This window comes from Mixophyes fleayi, chromosome 5 (assembly GCF_038048845.1).
Source record: "Mixophyes fleayi isolate aMixFle1 chromosome 5, aMixFle1.hap1, whole genome shotgun sequence".
NCBI lineage: Eukaryota > Metazoa > Chordata > Amphibia > Anura > Limnodynastidae > Mixophyes > Mixophyes fleayi.
The window spans coordinates 122,318,668-122,337,284 of record NC_134406.1 but is presented as its reverse complement, the minus strand read 5'-3'; the positions used below and the strand labels follow the sequence as shown (position 1 = coordinate 122,337,284).

The window sequence follows — 18,617 nt, the reverse complement described above, 5'->3', positions numbered from 1 at the left end:
GCCCACTAACCCAGCCCAAGGTATCCCACTATGGGACCAGCAAGGGGGGCAAATGCCCCTCAGTCCAGTCTGCATCTGTTAATATGTATAGTTTGGAGCAGATAAGGGAAAGGGGGAAGAAACTTTCAAATATATCAAGGATTTTAAAAAGGTACAGGAGGGAAATATTCTTCAAAGTAAGTGAAGTATTAGAACATGGGGACATGCACTGAAACTGGAGGGAAGCAGTTTCAGAGGAAATTTTAGAAGAAATTACTTCACAAAATGGGTAGTAAGGGGTCTATTTACCAAGCATTTTTCCTGTGGTAAACCCCCGAAAACAACAGTTTTCGGGGGTTTACCGTGAAATCACTATGTACTATTGAAGCATCGCAGCAGATATCTCAGATATCTGCTGCTTTGCATTTCCTATCGTTTTTCTGAGCACTCCCCATAACAGTGTATGGGAAGTGCTCAGAACCGCTATGTATTAAAGGCTAACTAGAGAAAATTTTCTCTTTTTTTACATGTTAATGTACGCCATCTGAAGCTGGCGTACATTAACATATCTGAAAACTTTCACGCTGTCCAGCTCTGCTCTGAAGAGCAGAGCTGGACAGCGCATGTGTGGAGGGATCATGTGATCCCTTCCTGTCAATCATCCTGCAGTTTGCCGGCAAAGATGTTACTGCGCATGCACCAACTATTCAGTCGGTGCATGCGCACTAACAAAAAAAGAAAAAAAAAAAAGAGATCATCGCAGCCTTGAAAAATGAGAAAAGACTGCGATGATCAGGTGAGTCACTTCTCAGGGACAGCAGGTTATCGGCACTGCTGTCCCTGAGAAGTTTTTTAATACATAGCCGTTACTTTTCAACCCTTATCAAGGAGATAAGGATTGAAAAGTACCAAGTCAAAAAAACGAAGGGTCATAAATAGACCCCTAAATGAGAGCAATTTAGATTTAAACATACTTGGGATAGACTGAGTTTGAGGTCACCATAGACTCAAGTATAGGCAGACTAGATGGGCCAAGTGGTTCTTATCGAGAGAGAGTGAAAAAGAGAGAGAGAGAGAGAGAGAGAGAGAGAGAGGGGGGGGGGGGTAGGGAGAGAGAGAGAGATTTTAAATGTGTTTGTCTATAAACTTGTAATCATTCATTTTTACTGCTTGTGTTTGGCTCTTGAGAAGACAGATTCCATTTAGTTTTATAAATGTGTAGAAAAAACAGATAGTGTATTTGTAAAAATGTACAGTACGTAATGCAATATGTTACCAATAGCTTCTCTTATGGTAGACACGATAAACAACGTGTGTTGGATAATCATATGAAAATAGATATGTGTGTGTGTGACACTTCTAATCACTGCATGCATCCAGTGGTTATCAGTGACTATAATAGCAAGAGGGCGTGGAGGTTACAGCCCCTTACTGCCTCCTTTTTGTGCTGTACGTGCCAATGTTCACTGAGCTGCATCTGCAAATCACAAGAGGGACCTGGAGAGCTCTGCTTGCTGTGAAAGGTAGAGGCAGACACACAGATACCGTTTAGAGGAAGAGGAGAAATAAGAATCTCAGCACCAGGAATGCACACACTGAGCTCCAGCTTTTGAATCACAATCAATCTAAACACCGCTTTAAGGAGTTCAATTATATCATCAACTGTACCAGCCTGGGATATATAGACTGGGGAAAAAAATCAATCTTCTAAATACCTGAATTTACTGTGTAGACTATTATGATCTGCAAATAATAACTGAGGGGAGAGAGCAACGTGGGAATAGGATCGCATTTGCAACTGTTTGTTTTTTGCATTACAAAGCCTTTGATATTTAACCATTTTAAAATAGGATTATTTTTGCTCCAAGACCGCTTCACTTTCCCACCTGAAGTATAATTATACCTTCCTCTTCATTTTTACATTCCTTCTTCTACTATTGACCCCCTGTGTCTTGTCTGTTTAATAATTTACCCACACATCTGCTAAAATCAACACCAACCCTTCCTCCTCTTTGACCCCATTCAACACTCCTTTGTTAAGGTGAGTTATATCTTTTCAGCACTTTTTTTCCTTCTGTGTTTTTGTCACTCTTGTGTTCTTTTTGCTGTGCACTATACTCCTGTCGTTATATTATGATGTAGAGATCACAGACGTTATTTTATCGGCTCTGAAATCTGGTTATGTTGGGTTAAGATACTGGGACCTAATAATGGATCGTGAATAGAACTAGGAGTGATCAAGCACCAATTAAAACAGTACATGATGGGACTGCATCTGCGTGTCAGTTACAGCAGTCTCCATATGCTTGTAGAGAGAGAGAGGGAGATGGTACTGTAAGTTTAAGGTGTGGTCAAGTTCAATTACATTTACTTTTAAAATGGTATACAGTAGATATTTAATCACCGTTGGCTATAATAACAACATGCTCATGCTAACACTATATGGGATGTAGGTCCCGATTTACTCACAAGCAATATTGTATTTTAGCATACATAATTGCATGTCTAGAAAAACGGTACTTATTATATAACACACTAGTATGAATGAAAATGAGGCCAAAACATCGGTTTGGTGTAAGGTGCAATATCTTACTCAGGGCAATGAATTCACTATGCATACGCTCATAATTAATATATGGAGGTCAAGCCTAGAAAATTCGGTATTATAAATAGAAAGATGGGGCAACTTAGTGGTGTTTCGGGAAGTACCGAAAATGTCAGTCTTGTTTGGGCACCATACTTTCGCGGTTTGGCTTCACCAACTGCTAGAGGAAAGTTCAGCTGTGGCTGTCAATGGTTTGCTAAATTGTTTCTCGTTCTGTTCTGGAAATGACATAGGGAGAGGCCCACATGGAAGTGTCTGTGTAGTGGCCCTTATTCTCAGCATGCCTGTACAATAACGCTAAATAACACTTGTCAAAAACACTAGATGAATGGATTGAAGAACTCTCATTCGTACCTAATGCAATGTCCAATGTGTATATTTACAGTTCATCGTTTGCATGTAAAGGTTTATAGTTCAACCGCAAATGCTATTCATCAAATGGTTATGCCTCTGGACAGTAGATTGGATCTATAATAATCTAGTCTGAATGTAAGGACAATTAAAAATAGCGCATGTGATCTTGAAATATTTGCTGAGGTGATATATAGAAATGGAATGCTAGTTATGATTTCACGAAGTTCAAAGTCATCTCTAACAATAGTCGTTGCTTGACAACTAAAATGGGTGTGCTGCATGTAGATATGGAGTGTCATATGCAGTGATTTAATTCATATGTGAACAGTATATGTTGCTGAACCTATTATGTTTACTAGATTTATAACAGTTAAATCAGTGAATTTGATTAACATTTAAGGAAAGCCTTACTTTCAGACCTTTAATGAAGTGTGTGTTCTCTTTTGGTAAAGTATGAAATGCCTTATGACAAGTCTGATAGAAAGCTTTCTATAATACACTATTGCAAAGCTTACAAAAAGAATACAAAATACTAATGCTTTTTGTCATAAACTGTACCAGACATAGATGTGTGTGTGTTTCCTATGCTTAATTGCATATACTAGATTACTTACTAAATATTTCTTTAGAAACATTCCCACACATCAGACTACAATGATCACAGTGTTTTACTGAAAGTTATTGTAATAGGTGTGAAGTTTGCAAATAATTATGACCTACATTCCAGAGCTATGGAAGTGACATATGTGGGAAACAGCCCTGCTGCTCTCTGATAATGATTTGGGTGGATTGATCTGATTTTAAGGCTGACAGTTAGACTGTTGTCCATATTGATGATGTTTTTATATTATTTTTATTTTATTGCTTCAGTATACTATTTTCATTTACTATTACTATTTTCTTATTATAAGGGTGAATGACATCTTCCAATCACTGTTTAACATTTTTATCACAGTTTATGACATGGATGTCTGGGCTATAATGGTGTATATAAATATTTCTGCTAAATATTTACATTACTTAACTAACAATAGAGTGAGAAATCAATTTATGTCAACTCTCAACTAAACAGCATATTAATCCTGAATGTAGAGAAGGTTTTTTTTGCCTATGAATAAATCAGCAGTTTGCCATCTAGTTCCAAACCACCACACCCTTGTGTTTCTAGCGCAAACAAGAATCTGTCCAACCAAGAGGCAACTATTTTCCACAGAAATTGTTCAAACAATAATAGCTGCACCACGCCAAAATTGGTGTTGTCTGCAATATCTAGATAGAAGAGCAGGTAAAAGTGAAGGCCCCAGAATCTTTAAATCAGCTTGTAACTTTGCATATGAAAGAAATGTTGTCAGTGCCAGAACAAGCTGTCATTGAACCTACGGAAAAGGTTCAAGATTGAACTTAGAACCCTATGGTTTCTAAATAAGTGATACATGTTTAAATTTCTTCTGAAACGTATACTGATGTTTTCTTAATATTAATTTAGCATGTACACATTAACGGTCAACTAGTAACCAGATGAAAAAATACTATTTTATCTTATTTTGAGTATATTGAGAAAACAGTTTAAGTTAAAATGTTCTATGGTCAGAAAAATGCTGATGTAGTATTTGAGCTGAGACCCACTTACACCATTCCTATTAACACTCACTAATGCACAGTACATAGCATTAAAATGTCCACCATATAATACAGCCCACACTACTAGCTCCAGTGCATGCCCCAGGATACAGTATAGCTTGTTATGTATGCCATTGTCCATTATATTATTCACGCCTGCCTTGGAAAGAGATAGGACCTATTGGGTTATGTGATGTCAAGGCTATTGCTACTGAAATTTACTTTAATTGGATACCAGTGTTTTTGCATGCTGGCTGTATCTCATTCAGTTAACTCCTAGAAAACCAATTGAAGTGTATGTTAGTGGCAGCAGCCTTCTAGCTCCACCCAGCAGGTTCCATCACTTTTTGTTGCAGCACAGAACTATTGGCATGCTACAGCCAAGCCTAATTGGCATCAAGGTCTCTCACACCAGGGAAAATGTTTATCTGCCCCCCATAATTATTAATGATTCCTAATTCAAGTTCCATTTATGAGTACATATATTTGTATATAGTATTTGCATATAGTTTTTAGTTACAGAATAATCCTGAAAGAAATGCAAAATATTCAACATTCTAAGTTGTTGTATTGTTTTCATCATCATCATTTATTTATATAGCGCCAACATATTCCGTAGCGCTTTACAATTGGGGACAAACATAGTAAACTAATAAACAAACTGGGTAAAACAGACAAAGAGGTGAGAAGGCCCTGCTTGCAAGCTTACAACCTATGGGACAATGGGAGTTTGGCACATGAGGTTAAGTCTACATTTTGCATTTCGGCGCAGCCAGACTGCAAAGGTAAAAGTGACTCATAAGCTAAATGATCCTGTTACACAACAGTCTTGGTCAGGGGGTAGTTGTCTTGTGTGAAATTGTGTAACGGGTGGTAATAGGGTAATGTAGTGAGGTTAAGAGGGTGGTTGAGGAATATTATAAGCTTGTCTGAAGAGGTGGGTTTTCAGAGAACACTTGAAAGTTTGTAGACCAGATGTGACTTGATCACTCATAAATAACTTATGGTATCAATTTATTGAAGAGAAATAGCACGGGCGCATATTTTTATAATTGCATAGGCACTTATTTTTTGTATTGTATATATTCTGTGATAGGAAATCGTTATTTCTGAGACCAGGGTAGAAACAGTTTTTTCCTGTTTTCACCTTACTAAAGGATATGCCTTATTTCTGATGCATATATCTGATACAATAAGCCTTTATGGATGGAGGTCTTGTGTGTATTGGTATATATTTAGTATGGAAGTGTCATTGTTTAGGATTTGTAAGGTTGCTAGTGGAAACCTCCAATTAGGCATATGTGCAAGGGAGTCTGATAGCAGGAAGTGCTAACGAAGTTTTGTGATGAAGTGTCATGCCTGCTCTAGCCAAAGGCCCAGCAGGGGGTCGTTACTGTGTGGCCTTTTGCCCAGAGTGAATTTCATAGATAAGTGTAAATTTTTTTAGCCTTGAAATACATGTAAATCCATGTTTGTGTAAATAGAGTATATCCTGATGCTAAAAATAGCAGGTGTCTGAAAGGTATAAATGCACTGACTTGTACACTGAAATGTGTTCTTCTGATATCAACTGACCTGATCACTGGGACCTTTAGCCAGTGAGAGCAAATAAATATCTTGCTTCAAAGACCTGCTTGGAAACATCTTCAATATTGCTGTATTCCTGTGATCTACAGATTAAACCCTAAATCTAATCCGTTCTCCAGCTGTCTCTGAGGTTTGGACCCAAGCATTTCCAGTACCACCGCTCTGCCTGCTACCGAGCAGCCCTGGTCAATGTAATAGGCCAGGGGGGATCCAGTCACAGCAACCCGGATCCATAGTAAGAGGTCCGTAGTTACCAGCCTGGATACACCAGCAACGAGGTACACTAGCAGCGTCAGTGACCTAGAAGAAACCCGGTACTGGATGCCGTAAGGAGTCCAGTGGTGGCAGCTCATGTAAGCCCCTCCTACTGTGGCAAGAGGGCGCTTTTTGGATAACGAAAGGGAACGATGGCAAAGTAAGCCCAGCCAGTTCTCAGCAACAACAGACAGGGTGGCATATGCGTTCAATCCTGTCACACCAGAGGAGAGTCTTATTGTGCGAGGGAGAGAATTCCATAGAGTGGATGCAGCCCGAAAAAAGTCCTGTAACTGGGAATGGGAGGATGTAATGAGTGTGGATGAGAGACGCAGATCTTGTGCAGAACTGAGTTGCCGAGCTGGGAGATATTTTGAGACAAAAGAGGAAATGTTGGAGCAGCTTTAGGTTAGTAAAAGTATTTTATATTGGATTCGGTAGAAAACAGGCAACCAGTATAGAGACATAAAGAGTTATTCAACAGAGGAATAACGATTTGCAAGGAAAATCAATCTTGCCGCAGCGTACAAAATAGATTGTAGGGGTTTGAGTCTGTTTTGGGGAAGACCAGTAAGGAGGGAATTGCAATATTCAATGCGGGAGATGATAAGTGTATGAATTAAGGTTTTTGCAGTGTCTTGCGTGAGATATGTGCGAATTCTGGACATGTTTTTTAGATGTATGTAACATGATTTAGATATAGAGTCAATGTGGGGAATAAAGGATAGGTGTGAGTCAAAGATTACACCTAGGCAGCGAGCTTGTGGGGTGGGGTTTATGGTCATGTTATCAACAGAGATAGAAATGTCAGGTATGCTCTTGTTGGTGGTGGGAATATTATTATCTCTGTTTTAGAAAGATTAAGTTTGAGTTGGCGAGAGGACATCCAAGATGAAATGGCAGAAAGTCAGTCAGTTACATGGGACAACACAGATGTCTAGAGATCAGGAGAGGATAGATAAATTTGGGTATTGTTTTGATGGTATACTGTGATTGGATAGCGCCCTTGTACACTAGCCGTTTAAATTATAGAATGGGTATGGAATTCAGGCATATACTTTTTTATGGAACACTAGGCAAAAAAAATCAATGGCGTATTAAGAGTTTTTCCCAATAAGTGAAGTCTGATAGTGTTTCGCGGGGCCTCCGGTGAAGATTCCCTTTTCTAAGGCCAGCGGCAGTACAAGTACTGCTGCTTTTCTCCTATTACTATCTCAGGAAGGCGATTCCAGATACTGGGAACAATAAAAATTGCTTTATTATTTAAATAAATAAATTTTTCATAAGTTGAAAATCTTAAAATAATATTTTTTTCTATTTTGTTTTGTTTTTAAAAAAAGGGTTATTATGTTGAAAGTGGAACCCCATCCAGTAAAGGTTTTCTAATACTGCCAATAAGTAACGATAGGAAAGTTTCCATATTGCCGGGTCTTGATAAATACTAGGGAGATCGAATTACTAATGTTTCAGTTATGAATACATTTTTTAAGTCATGACACCGATTTCAAAGTACTCTCAAATAATTATGTCCATAGGTCACTTATATGCAAGGGATGTACCCATTATACTAGTTACTTGTTTGAACTCTTATTATAAAACTTAAAAATGTTATATAATAAAAAATTCTCATAATTTAGATGGTTATTTTGATTATTCTTTTTTGGATACCATATTATTTTTATTATGTCAGTACAGTTCCTCTCACAAAGCACAAGCCAGTTTGCTTACTTTTATTGACACATATCCATCATTCAAATGTAAATTAATTGCATGCTACTTTTTTGTTTGCTATTTGTACAATATAAAATCTCTTGAAAAATATTTAGGGAAAGACGGATGTCTTCTCATAAATGTGAAGGTCTAGGTCAGTGATGGCTAACCTGTGACACTCCAGGTTTTGTGAAACTACAAGTCCCAGCATGCTATCCCAGCTATCAGCTAGTTATCTTCTGGCAAAGCATGCTGGGGCTCGTAGTTTCACAACACCTGCAGTGTCACAGGTTAGCAGCCTCGGACTGGCCCGCCGGACAGCCGGTCAATCCACCGGTAGGCCCAGCGGGGTTGAAGCTCCGCCCCCTCCGTTGTTAGGGCGGAGCTTGATGTTGAACTTTGTTTAGATGGCGGCGGTCACATCTCCTGTAACCACACTACCGCGCAGATGCAGAGAGCCCAGGCGCGGTAGTGTGTTTTTCAGCAGTTTGAGCAGGGGAGGAGGACGTCCTGATATCAACATACTGATCCAAGGTCAGTTTGGTCATCATAGGTTCATGCAACACTGGACGCAATAGACCACGCCCCCTCTGACGCTGCAGAGTTTCCCCGGGTTATCTGAAGCCCAGCCAGTTTGATCGTGGCTGGGATACAGAAGCTGGATACTGCCGTTTGATCGAGGAAACATATGGACTGAAAGATACCTTTTTAACATACAAAATGTGAGTGTTTTTAACCCCATGTTTTAACTTAATAAATAGAGAACGTAAAACACCATGAGATCTTTCTCTGTTCTCTCCCTGGTCTCCCATATGTGCACTCTGGTGAGGAGAAGAAACAGGTTTAGAGGGGAGTAAAAGTACATCGTGGTGGTGCTTTTTGAAGCAAGAGGACACATTATTCAAATACTGTATGGAATAGAAAAGGTCACATTGATGTAAGTTTACCATCTGGGACATCGGTATAGGTGGAACTAGAAGACCAACATCCTTTAATGACTTTGGGACCGTTTTCCCCTTGACTTATTCATTGACCCAATCCTTGTGTTTCTTTACCCTTCCCCCATTTGCGCCCGTCCTTTGATATTTATATTCTCTTTCATACAACACTGGCAGCATACCAGCATATATGGAATAAATGTGACAGGCTTTGGATGGGCTGTATTCTGTTCATTTTTTTGTTTTTTAAAATTTCCCTTCTCAACAAGCATTCATTGGTGAAGTACGCAACCGTAGTAGCACTGATGCTGTGTGTATGGTCTTTGACGAGTGGCATATTCTGTAAGAGTCCTTAAAAAATAATTATAACAAAGAGTCATTTTAATAATCAGACTGTGTATACAAGATCTGGCAAATGAAGGGTGCTTTTCATGTAGTCTAGTATTCCAATTGCATCCAGTTGAAAATATAATCATTCAGGGTTGTATAATATGTTGGTCTATATTGTATGTTAGTGTAGAAAGGCACATGCATAGGAGAACATAATTATATTTATATATTTTTCCTTTTGCCTATTGTGCATTCTTTTTGATGGTTGTCCTGTTTAGAATTTAGGGGTGATATAGTGAAAGTATTATAGGCATATATCAACCGTATTTAAAATGAAATTAGATGGATTTCACTGAGATTAGTTGAGAATTACAATCACTTGTTTTTTTATGAATTGACTTTTATTCCAGGACATGTCACAGCAACAACAGGTTGGTAACCATTGTACTAAAAAATTAATTGTGCAGTTTATGTCTTCTAATTGATGATGTTATTATTTGGTTTGTGTAGCCCTTGTAATGGCTTTTAATAAGCTCAATACATGATGGGCAATAACAACATATGAGGCGAGGGTTGGAGGTAACCAAATGATGCACTTATCATAAGTAACTGTCTTGGTGCATTAGGAGACGACAGGAGCTGGTACTGGAGTTTCTTCCAAACCACAAGTGTTTTATTAATGGGTCCCATGTAGTTCCCTACCAGTAGAATGGGCAGGGTCTAATGCAAAAGGTGCACATTTAAAATAGTGCTATAAGTTGTCCTCCATAGCCTGACCACACCCCCTTTACTGGCCACACCCACTCCTAAAGTTGGCCACACCCCAATATAGTGGGCCCCTATCACTGAATTCCCCCGGTGGGCCCTTCATGCCCCAGTCCGACACTGCAGGTTAGCCATCAGTGGTCTAGGTCAATCCATTTCTAATGTTACATAATCTGTTGGTGCATTGTAAATAAAATATAATACTAATAACAATAATAAGCAGGGTTCCCATATGTCTGCAGTTAGTTAGTCCCCTTATTCAATCTTAAAAGTCCAATTCTTAATTTCCCAGATATAAAAATACTTATGTACCCAAAAATAACATGGTGTGGAAGGATTAGTTCCTATAAATATTTCTCCCTATTTGGACCCTAAAAGTAAGTATAATGACCTACCTCAAAACATGTCTGTCCCCACCAGCAGGAAAGGGAGCATGGCCACAGCGAAATGGGACCATGTTGCAACGGTGTCACAGCCCTTCCCCCAACATTCCCACCCACATGACAAACTTGTCCTCTGTCAGGACCGCAGGATAAAGCCCTTAAATATGGACAGTTGGGAGGTTTGTGATGAGGCTTTTATAACCTGGCTACATTTTGTTTTCATTTAAACATTATGTGAAACCTACAGATTAATCAAGTGACAGTATGACTGCCACACACTTAGAAATATGAACATGCAGAGAAAACGGAAAACAATTATGAATGGCAACTCTTATTGAAAACATTTACAGAATTGCTATTAAGACAAGCATATTGTTAATGTCTAACCTTGTGCGAGTTAGTGAATATTACGAACGAAGCTTAATTTTTTTTTAGAAATGTAGTATTTTCGCATGGAACATGACCTCAGTATGCTATTAAAACAAGATAATTATATATAATCTGGAAAAATAAAATCAATATAGTTACCAGACAGGATAAGAGTGATATTAAAGAATTGTAAATTCTCTGTATCCAGGATGTGCCAGATAGTACACCATACTTGCCAATTTTAGACTTAAATAAATAAATATACAAATAAATAAATAGACACCTAAGGCCCCTATTTATTAATATGTAGCAATAACATAGATTTCCTGTCATCACTTATTGTAGCAATATCATACTTTCCAACTGTCCCGAATCCAGCGGAACAGTCCTGATCTCAGTGAACTGTCCCGCTGTCCCGTTCGACTTACAGTTTGTCCAAATAAGTGAGTAGAGGGTTTTTTTTGTGTTTTTTTTCAGTAAGTGCTATGGACAGCAAATTATCTGTTAGTTGCACTATTAGTATAGCATACAGCACTTTTATAATTTTAGTTTTGAATTCTCAATTTCATGAAGCTTCATTTATTTTACAATCAGGGCAGCAGTGGATTGGAAGTATCAGAAGCATCAGTTAGGAGATCAATAAATCTATATAATCGATTGTTATCATACTATAAACTAGATTGTAAATATTAGAACCATTCAGTAGTGAAAGTACAATAGCCAACAGAGAGGAAAGTTGGGGCAGTCAGTCAGAGGGGAGTTAACAATTGAACTTAAGGAAACTGCGGAGTGGGATCACTGGTCGGGATCGCTGGCATAGCCTAGTGCTTGAAGTAGTCGGACATTTGCTGTTTAAGATTGGGGTGTTCACCCATGACAGAGAACAGGGATTGCTCTGTACCTGGATTGTATCTGCCCAGGTCGGGGAATGCACAAGTAAGATTCTGTCCCGATTATTAGTCTCGGACTGCTCCCGGCTGAGCTAGATAGGGAGAAGACAATGACAAGCAGGGAAAGGAGGAGACTACTGCATGCAGAGCTGGATTAAGGCTTTGGGGGGCCCGGGGCACTTAAGACAGGGGGGGCCCCTAAGATCTCAAATTAAGAGCATAGTGTCTTCATTGGGTATAAGGCTGTAAGCATTGACATATCCTGCATTACAACACCTATAGCCAGCAGTACAACATTTACAGATCTCACCAGAGGGCTCGCCTAGGTTGTCTGCACAAGAAAGTCATTACTTACACAAACTAAAATACTTTACATTAAAACAATCATCAAAACCCCACATTAAAATGGGCATTGACACCACACATTAAAACCAGCAATGATACCACTGATAACGCACATTAAAACTAGCAATGATACTGCACAATAATACTAGCAATGATACTGCACATTAAAAATGCCATTGATAACACACGCTATCTATCTATTTATATAGTGCCACTAATTCCGCAGCGATGTACAGAGAATCACCATTGGAGCTTACAGTCTAAATTCCCTAACACACACACACACAGACAGACACACAAACAGAGAGACTAGGGTCAATTTAATAGCAGCCAATTAACCTACCAGAATGTTATTGGTGTGTGGGAGGAAACCCACGCAAACACGGGGAGAACATACAAACTCCGCACAGATAAGGCCTTGATAGGGAATCTAAATCATGACCCCAGTGCTGTGAGACAGAAGTGCTAACCACTAAGCCACCATGCTGCCCATAAAACCAAGATGTTTTTTTGTTCCCATTTACATAAGGCAGTGTAAATAAATCCTTCACTGCTATGGAGAGTAGCACTGAATAAAAAAGGAAAAGACAAAACTCTGCATACGCCACCATCTTTAAAAATATCACAAAAAACCCTGCTTCTTATTCCTGTCAAATATATATATATTTGTGCACTGTTGTAACAATAATATCAAAACTAGGCTCTCTGAATTCTAAGTGATATTAAAGGTTCGATGGAACTGACTATTCTCACTGACAAGGCAGGAATGGTTAGGTAAGCAAATGACAACAGACAAATCCTTGTTCCACCTAAGGCCCATTTTTTTACACCTAAGGCCTGTTAACCAATGGTGTAAAAAAATGCAGGTTTAAAACGCATATAAACGATATGCATCATCATTCAGTTCACATTTTGCATATTAAGGGTTTTCTTGATATCTACTTATATATGATTTATTTGTTTTTCCACAGTTTAAATATGTGCCCAGCAGGGTCGGACTGGGAGTAAAAATCAGCCCTGGCATTTCAAACATACAGGCCCATCTCTGTTGATGAGCAGGACAAAATCGTGTGCCGCTGGGCAGCAAATCCTGACTAAGCGGGACAGTCACCCACCAAATTCAGGACAGTTGGCAGACTGTTCTCGTCTCTCCTACCTGTCTTGTCATTGTCCGCACTTGTGTCTTTAGATCAGTTGCTGCTTGTCTGGATCCTGGAATGTTGGAGGCCCTATTAGGAAAAAAAAAATGGGTACATGAAATTTAGAAAACTCCAACCAGCACCGGTGTTAAATCAATATAGCACCCACGTTTTAAATTTAGGCCTCACTCCAGCCCCAACATTAAAATAATAGTATTCACATTTGATAAATACATCTATTTCCCTCCAACTAGCCCTGACATTAAATAGTATGTACGTTTAATAAATATACCTATTTCCCTACAACCAGCCCCAAACATTAAATTAATAGTATTCCCATTTAATAAGTTAACCTATTTCCCTCCCTCCAAACAACCCCAGCAAGAAATTAAATAGCATTTATGTTTAATAAAAATAACCATTTCCCACAAGCATCTCAGGCATTAAATAATTCATAATCACATTCAATAAATATACCTCATTTTCCCCAAACAGCCCCACATTCACTTAATAGTACACATTACAGTCATATACTGTCCCCCCCACACATTAGTCATATACTGTCCCCCACACACATCAGAGCTGGATTAAGGTTCTGGGGGGCCCGGGGCACTTAAGACAGGGGGGCCCCATATTGTCGAATATGATATTCATTTTAAACAAATAAACAGGCAATGCTATGTGCACTACTGTTAGATGCACACAACTCTGCCTTCACAAGAATAACAGTGTGAAGTAGGACATACCTCCCAACTGTCGTTGTAGTCAGACCAAATCCTAACTAAGTGAGACAGTCACCCAAATTCTGGACAGTCCCACCATATTGAGAACAGTTGGAAGATGGCCCTGCTCTCTCCTACCTGCTGTTGTCACTTTCACCACCTGTGGCTGCTGGTGTCTTAAGCTCAGTAGCTGCTTGTGTAGATTCTGGAATGTCGGGGCCTATTTTGAAACAAAAACAGGTACATAAAGTTTAGGAGTCCCCAAAGAGTCCGGTTAATAAATCAGTAGCACAACCTTTAATAATTAGGCCTCCCTCCCTGCAACCAGCCCCAAATTTGGAATTAAATTAAATTAATACTATTCACTTTTAATAATAGAACTATTTTCCCCAAGCAGCCCCGACATTAAATTAATAGCATACACATTTAATAAACTTATTTCCCTCTCCACCAAACAGCCTGGTGTAAATGAATAGCATTTACATGTAATAAATAAACCTATTTTTCAAAACCATTGCCAACATTTTATAATTCATATTCACATTTAATAAATAGCACTCCTTCTCCCTAAACTCAAGCACACATTAAATACCTCACAATCACTCCACAAATAATTAACAAAATAACCTTACTATATGTAAGTATATATTGGTTATCCCTAACAGCCTAGTCCAGCTAAGCACTAGCAGGCCTGATTTGTTGCAAGGCAACAGAGCTAGCATGGAGGCATATTACATTTTGTACATTATACGTTTCCATATAAAGTAAGTGTATGTCCTCTTTAGGAGAGCTAACAGAATGAGTGGCCATAATTTTGTCATTTTTCCCATAATGCCCACTTTTAGAAATGCTACTTCCCTGGGGCATGGAGAGAGGGTCCACAATAAATAGACAATCTAGGTCTGAGCACATCGTACTTCTCTGTTCTCCATTTATATCCCCAACATCCCACTCCTCAATCCTCTTCTTCATCTTAATCCTCTATCTTCCCTCTCACTCCTCATTCCCCACCTACTTAGCATCTTCAATCCCCTTCTCATCAGCGTTGGTTTCCCTTCCTGGGTTGTCACTCTGCAACCCCCTCTATTTGTATAATCACATCCTCCTTGTCCATAATCACCCCCTCTCCTTGTCCATAAATCACCCCCTCTCCTTGTCCATAAATCATCCCCTCTCCTTGTCCATAAATCACCCCCTCTCCTTGTCCATAAATCACCCCCTCTCCTTGTCCATAAATCACCCCCTCTCCTTGTCCATAAATCACCCCCTCTCCTTGTCCATAAATCACCCCCTCCTTGTCCACAATTATCCCCTTCATTTTCATAATCACCTCCTCCTCTGGCTGAAACACACACAGACACAGTCACACACACACACACACAGAAAGTCTCACACAAACACACACACACAGAAAGTCTCACACACACACACAGTCACACACACAGAAAGTCACACACACACACAAAGTCACACACACAGCAGATCTTAACTTACCTTATCCCCCACAGACAGGCAGGGCAGCTCTTCTCTGCTCCTCCTCACACTGTCATCTACACGCAGCTAAGGAAGCCCAGAACACTCAAAAAAAAAAAAGCAAAAGCTTACCTGTGCTTATAGTGCCGACAGAGCACTTAAAAACGGAACCCTGTGCTGCCCCCTGTAGACTGACATTTGGGGGCAGCAAAAAGAGCCACAGCTGGTCCGGGGGGCCCCCTGAGAGGGGGGCCCGGGGCACATGCCCCCTGTGCCCCCCCCTTAATCCAGCCCTGACACACATTACAGTCATATACTGTCCCCCACACACATTACAGTCATATATTGTCCCCCATACACATTACAATCATATACTGTCCCCCACACACATTACAGTCATATACTGTCCCCCACACACATTACAGTCATATACTGTCCCCCACACACATTACAGTCATATACTGTCCCCCACACACATTACAGTCATATACTGTGTCCCCCCCCACACATTGGCCATTTTTATTGTCCCCCTCCTACAGTCATTGCCCCTGCATACATTGTCACTCACCCCCCTTTCCCATGCATACATTGTCACCCACTCACCCCCCCCTTTCCCCCTGCAGACATTTTCCTCCCCCTGCAGACATCACTTCTCCCGTGCAGTAATTTTTAGTTATTGCCACCCCAGCCCCCCTCCGCAGTACCTGTCACTATCCCCTGGACGGATTAGAAAAAAAAACAGCGCAATAACTTACCGAAGGCTCCTGGGCGGCTGCGTCGGCGCGATGTGACGTCATCGCGTGCCCGCGCGGAAGTTTTAGAAAAAAAAAAAAAAGAGAGAAACTATGACGACTCACCTGCTTACTTTCTTGGTGCTTAGGAGGAGCTGCTCAATTTCGGACATTTTTGACAGTACAGCAGCTGCGGTGCTGCTGTACTACTGGCAAATGTTTAGAGATCATCCAAGGGTTAAGGAGTGCTCGCATTTGTCAGGGGGCCCCCGCAGTCGTATTTCACAGCAACTGGCAGGTGAGGTGATGCAGGGGGCCCTCGGAGAGAGGGGGGCCCGGGGCACGTGCCCCCTGTGCCCCCCCCTTAATCCGGCTATGACTGCATGGGGACAATAGCGGGTAGAGGGCAGCCAGGAGGATCAGGGGTACAACACAGGGGGGAGGAATTGGTGGATAGATTAAAATTTTTCCTGCAAACAGATGGAGTGGGGGACACAGGGGGGGGGGGAGATGTGTAACCAGCTCTACAGGACAGAGCATTTATTATATTAGTGCACCATTATAACATACCTCCCAATGGTCTCAATTTTGGAGGGACATTCAAATTTTTAAATTGCTCGATTGTGGGCACAGATTGGGCTGAACGAGGCATGGCTTATTTTGCCCCGGGACTCTAAATGTTGGGAAGTATGCAATAAAAAATATGTTATTTCTGCAATTTAATATTAAAGCATTGCCAAAGAAGCTGAGTTATACTTAATAATGCATTACTGTCCTAGGTAAATTGTCTTCAAAGGGGAAGCTTTCAATGGCTGAGGCTAAAGGATTATATGTAAATGTACTAATAAAAAGATGGAATGCTTACTGTTAGGTAGTAGAGGTTGGTAAATGAAACTAATGAAAAAGGAATATCTTAGCCCATCATCTATCACAAAAATACTTAAGATGTTTTTTTTTTCACTTGTGTTTATGAGGTTTTTTGCAGTAACAGAAAAAGAAACAACTATAGACAATAACACTGTGGATACCAGACTGTTGCCAGCCGGATAATCTTAAATTTATTATTAGACAAATGTATGTACAGTGACAGTTCTTGCTGCTTTATTCTGCAATGTCTTAGGTTCCTTTATAGATTGACCTAATTTTAGTTTTTTTATTCCTATATCTATTCTTCTATTCCAATGTTTATGTATTAAACACTGAACTCATTATTTGAAACATTTAATTGTCATGGAAACCAGAGAAATACATAAATAAATTCAAATGAAAGAATATTCATTTATACCTTCAATTTTTATCAGTGTCACTGGGACAGCAACACTTTACAAAATGAATATATAAATAATGTAAGTAAATCAAAATAATACAGTGAAGCTTATAACGAGAAAAAAATGGGAACAAGAGGAATGGGGATCAGCCTTTAATGAATTTATAGACTTATGTTAGTGCTCCATATCTTTTTTAAATAGAAAATATATCAGTGTATATGGAATCTGAGTTCTGAGTTAAAGATTTGTGCATTGGTATTTATAGGATATATAAAATCCTAAATATTCACGAAAACACATGCAACAAGTAATAGTAAGTTAACACACAGATGTGAAATATATATACAAACATATTGCCCTTTATAAATGACCTCTTAATATCAAACGCTATCAACCTCTTTGCTCTCACCGAAAACTGTCTCTTCTCCTCTTACACTGTTTCCCCTGCTGCTCTCTCCTATAGGGGCCTTTCCTTTACCTGACACTGTCAGGCTTGGTGACCATCCAGATGGTGGTGTTGGCATTCTGCTTTCCCCCAAATGTACCTTCTGAGTCATCTCCCTTCAGCCTTCCCTTACTATCTGTCTCTTCTACCCTATGCATCCCTGTGTCAATGTTATCTACCTCTCCCCTGGCTCCACCAATTGTTTGATAACTTTGTGGTTGGTTCCCCTACTACCTCTCTCTTCAGACCTCCACTCCATCATCCTGGGTGACATTCATATTCCATCGATATCCCCTCTGACTTGGCTTCCATCAGACTTCATGCACTTTCTTTCAGCCTGTCACATTGGATCTCATCCCCCACCCATTGTCTTGGTCACTCCCTTGACCTTGCCTTCTCCCACCTATACGCTCTATCTTTACTTCTCCAACTCTCCATTCCCTCTTACTGACCATCATCTCCTCTACTTCACCCTCTGCTCATCTTCTGCACCTCTCCCCCCACCCATACCCTCTCTCACTAGGTGTAATCTTGATACCATTGATACTGCTGTCTTTTCCTCCTCCCTTAAAACTCTCCTCTTCCCCCTAACCACCCCTGCCTGTCCCAACCAGACAACCTCCCTCTACAACCACACCCTTTCATCTGCCCTCAACACTTTTGGCCCTGCCACCTCTGTTTGCCTCCGCCATTCCAAACCCCAACCATG

At 40.0% G+C, this 18,617-nt stretch overlaps 1 protein-coding gene across 13 annotated transcripts in view; it reads left to right on the top strand.

Moving 5' to 3' along the window:
• The first annotated feature begins 1,455 nt into the window (after positions 1-1,455).
• The window catches only part of LOC142158631 (poly(rC)-binding protein 3-like), a 1,531,228-nt gene continuing 1,514,066 nt past the window's right edge, over positions 1,456-18,617 (top strand). For all 13 annotated transcript variants that reach the window (XR_012692823.1, XR_012692822.1, XM_075212788.1 and 10 more), the window contains exon 1: positions 1,456-2,020. The gene's annotated coding sequence lies outside the window, so the exon portion shown is untranslated. The remainder of the gene's footprint in view (positions 2,021-18,617) is intronic.